Here is a 5,000-nt window from a genome sequence, read left to right as displayed (position 1 = left end):
AAAAGTCATACAATGTGATTTTCTGGATTTTTGTTTTAGATTCCGTCTCTCACAGTTGAAGTGTTCCTATGATAAAAATTACAGACCTCTACATTCTTTCTAAGTGGGAAAACCTGCAAAATGTGTACATTTCAAGCCTGCAAACTGCGACACTTTAAATGAATGTGCAATAACACTATGTGCAATATGACAACCCTAGTCGTTTTATCTGTACAGTATAGTATAGTGGATAGTGTACATAGTCTTTATTTATGTAAACCAGCTCCTTTCCCTTCTTGTTTTTTTAGTTTTTTTTTTTTTCTTTCCTAGCACCAGGGGAGCCACCCCTCCCAAATTTCGTTGTTTGGTACCAGTACTATAGCAATGACAATAAAGACCATTCATTCATTCATTCAAATCAGCAGTGTATCAAATACTTGTTCTCCCCACTGTAAGTGTATATATATAAGTGTATATATATATCTATATCTATATAAGTATATATATATAAGTGTATATATATATCTATATAAGTATATATATATATATATCTATATAAGTGCAGACCAATGTATCTCTTGCAGTGTAGACTGTTTTTACCTGCCCAGAGAGTTCTGTTATCATAAAGCCCAGTTTATGCTTCTGCGTAAAATTGACTGCGTAGGCTACGGCGTAGCTTGCGTAGGCCCGCGTAGCCTACGGCGTAGATTAACGCGCACCTCTCCAAAAATGTAACTACGCGTCAGTTTCTACGCAACCGTAAGCTCTGTGATTGGTCCGCTTGGTAGCACATGATTCCGACAAGATTCCGACTCTCTCGTCGGCCAAAATGCGGAAGCCATGACAGAAATATCATTTACTTTTTCTGTAATTACTTAATAAAGATTTGAAAAATTATGATAACCATCGTATTATCTTAGTTTAATGTCATTTCAATGCATCATAGAACTTTTATTTACAACAAGCATAACAAAACAAAAAACGCTATTATGCCGCTTTGAGTAGAGCGCCCTATGGAAGCGTCAGGCACAGTCTTTTTACGAGATGTACAATCCTGTTTATTTAGAAATAAATTATTAGTTACAGGGAGCCCCATGGCTGTTCGTTGGGTTTAAATGATATTTATGATAGACATATTTAATGTTAAGTTATCTATAAGAACTGTGATTGGTCCGCTTGGTAGCGTCACATTCCGACTCTCTCGTAAATGCGGAAGTCATGACAGAAATGTCATTTACTTTTTCTGTAATTACTTATTAATAAATATTAGAAAAATGATGATAACCATCTTATTATCTTAGTTTACTGTCATTTCAATGCATTATAGACATTTTCTTTACAACAAGCATAACAAAAATACGTTTTTTGATCGCTATTATGCCGCTATGAGTACACCGACCAACATAGAACTATAAACTTGGAGAGCCCTGGCGTAGGCTACGTAGCCGCGCGTAAATTCGACGCAGGAGTATAAATCAGGCATTAGCGCCAGCCTACATTAGCGCCAGATGCTATTGCTAAGCTAGCTATGAAAGAAAGCTATGAAAGAGAACTGCATGTTGCCATTAGCAACCAGCAAACACACTGCACACCCGGAGAGAGAGAGGGTGCTTTCATTACTGTTGGGAATTTGTATTACAATAACTAGAAGTGATAAATCATGTACTATGTGCTCATTTAAATAATATGTGAATGCGGTCAGTTGAGAACAATGGGAAGGTCACGCAAAGCCAAAAGAGAGGTTCTGTTTTTGAGCGACAAGAAGAAATACAAGCTCCTGACTAAAAGAACGTTTTATGATTCAAACTGCCTGTAAATTACTTATTTTTACCTATGTGCTAACAACCATTTTACACCTGCTGTTATAATATTCTATTTTTCTGTACTTTCATAACTAATGATTAATGATAAGTCTATTCTTCTAACTTGTAAATCGAATCCTAATATTACTGTGTAACTTCAATAGTTGTGTTTTCACAAGACATTCTGATAACAAGACATTCTGATAAGGACACTGACACAATGCTCTGCTCATACAAAGTACGATATCACCATGGGAACGAGACGCTAGCAGGACACTCAAGCTGATAACATACATACACTCTCGCACCCACACAGGAGAAGAATTGAAGGCCAATGCTAACGAGAAGACTTTCTGCAGCTGCAACGGATTTGTGCTGACACTTGGAAAACTACCAGATAGAGGGGGGGGGGGGGCATCACCCAGCCCAAAATGTTTAATGAATTGGATAAAAGACTATGTACGGAGGTGAGAGGGACTCTTGTTTTTGGTGGAACCACTGCAGTTAACTTGTTGACGGCTAGCTGAGATAGGCCTGCAGAGGTGAAGCTAGATAAGACACTTTTCCATGGAAATGAACTATTATTGCTTGCTGATGTGCTTGAATAAATATTATCTTAATGAACAGTTCAGTAGTGGTGCCTAATATTTGATTGGATCATATCATCTTAAGAAGTGATATCAAGGACGTCTCGTTGAGATTAAACGAACTCGCTTGTAAGTGACGACTCAATTAAATCGATTCTGGAGAAGTTGATCGCCTTACATTACTCACCACCCCCTGCCCTGCCAGCTGACAACACTCCCAACATGCAGTTCTCTCAAAGCTAGCTTAGCATTAGCATCTGGGGCTAATGTAGGCTGGCGCTGGACCATAACAAAAAAGGGACACACACACACACACACACACACACACCATGTATAATCAAAATAATCAAGAGTTTAATAGAACTAAGGTATGCCAAACTGAACAATAATCCAATGGGGTATGAGAATGGGTGTGTCAGTAGTGTAACAGGTGCTCTCAAGTCTCACGCATTGGGCGTGAGACACACGCATTTCAACCCGTTCACACGCTCACACGCCGCGTGTGTCTCACGCCCAAAGCGTGAGACTTGAGAGCCCTGGTGTAACTGTCAGTGAGGGAGTGCAGGGGAGCGTATGGTGAGGAGGGGGTTGGATGCTGTCATATAACAAAACATGATGAGGAGGGGGTTGGACGCTGTCATATAACTAAACAAAGCCAACAAAAGAGTAATGGTGCTGGAGAGGAGAGAGAGAGAGAGAGAGAGAGAGAGAGAGAGAGAGAGAGAGAGAGAGAGAGAGAGAGAGAGAGAGAGAGAGAGAGAGAGAGAGACAGAGAGAGAGAGAGCTGGAGGACTGGAGCGCCTTTTAACCTGTAACCATGACACCCGAGACTCCGTGGGACCCTACCAGAGGTAACAACACTCTAGAGTCTAGACTCTGAATTGGAGCTCTGGCTGACAGAAAGACTGTGTAAGGAGGTAGGAGAAGGACAGAAAGACTGTGTAAGGAGGTAGGGAGAAGGACAGAAAGACTCTGTAAGGAGGTAGGGAGAAGGACAGAAAGACTGTGTAAGGAGGTAGGAGAAGGACAGAAAGACTGTGTAAGGAGGTAGAAGGACAGAAAGACTGTGTAAGGAGGTAGGAGAAGGACAGAAAATAAAGTTTATTTTCACTTTATGTTTTTATTGTAAAGCACTTTGAGCTGCATTTCTTGTATGAAAGGTGATATATACATGTAAACAAAGCTTTACTTACTTACCATGTCTATTCAGACCTAGCTGAGGGCTCCAGAGCACCCCCCCCCCCCCCCCAGGGCAATCAGACCACATCTCTTTGTTCCTGCTCAAACCCCCCCCCTCATCAGACGTGTGAAACCAACAACAAGGACAAACCCAGGTTACAACCTGGACTGAGGAAGCTGGCACCACACTGAGCTGCTAGACACACCCTCCCCCGGCTCCCCCCTGGCACATTGGTGTGTGAATGGGTGAATGAGAGGCCGTTGTAAAGCGCTTTGGATAAAGGCGCTATATAAGTCAGTATATATCTATATAAGTATATATATATAAATAAGTCAGTATATATCTATATAAGTATATATATATCTATATAAGTCAGTATATATCGATATAAGTATATAGGTATATCTATATAAGTATAAATATATATATATATATATAAGTCAGTCTGTTTACCATTTGGAGTTTCTTCATATCCTCACAGCCTCCCGTGTCATCATGTGGCCTGCAGTGTGTGCTGGGATCCACTAGAAGGCGGCACACACCAACGGACAGGTGGACGATGCGGCTTTAACCCAGAGAGAGTGGCGGTACATAACCTGCTGGAGTTCCTCCTCCAGGTCCTGCAGCAGAATAACTTTGTGCTAACAACGCTTATAATGTTGTGGGTTTGATTCCCGCTGGGACCATATATACTAATGTATTCACTACCTAGGGTGGAGGGTGGAGTGTATAGGGTGTAGTGTGTAGGGTGTAGTGTGTAGTGTGTAGGGTGTAGTGTGTAGCGTGTAGGGTGTAGTGTGTAGGGTGTAGTGTGTAGGGTGCAGGAGGTAAAGTGATCACAGTACTCAGGTTTCATTCATCTTTATATAGAAACATGGAGGGTGTAACCATGGAAACATGGAGGTTATGAACAGAGCCTAAATCCATCATCACATGGTGCTGAAACACAGGTGATTGCTAGGCTACAGAAGGTGGTTGCTAGGCTACAGAATGTGGTTGCTAGGCGACAGAAGCAGGTGTGAGTCAGGTGGTTGCTAGGCGACAGAAGCAGGTGTGAGTCAGGTGGTTGCTAGGCTACAGAAGGTGGTTGCTAGGTTACAGAAGCAGGTGTGAGTCAGGTGGTTGCTAGGCGACAGAAGCAGGTGTGAGTCAGGTGGTTGCTAGGCGACAGAAGCAGGTGTGAGTCAGGTGGTTGCTAGGCTACAGAAGGTGGTTGCTAGGTTACAGAAGCAGGTGTGAGTCAGGTGGTTGCTAGGCGACAGAAGCACAGGGTTCCATCAAAACCCCACTTGCGTTTATTCATATAAAAAATGCACAAGAAAACGTGTCTGTCTGTGTGTGTGTGTGTGTGTGTCTCTGTGTGTCTGTCTGTGTGTGTGTGTTTTGATTGATTGATTGAAAACTTTATTAGAAGATTTGCAGAAGTAGGTACATGAAAGTACATATTACATA

This window comes from Nansenia antarctica, assembly GCF_963989245.1.
Source record: "Nansenia antarctica genome assembly, chromosome: 10".
In the NCBI taxonomy this organism is placed as follows: domain Eukaryota; kingdom Metazoa; phylum Chordata; class Actinopteri; order Argentiniformes; family Microstomatidae; genus Nansenia; species Nansenia antarctica.
This window is presented reverse-complemented; position numbering follows the sequence as displayed.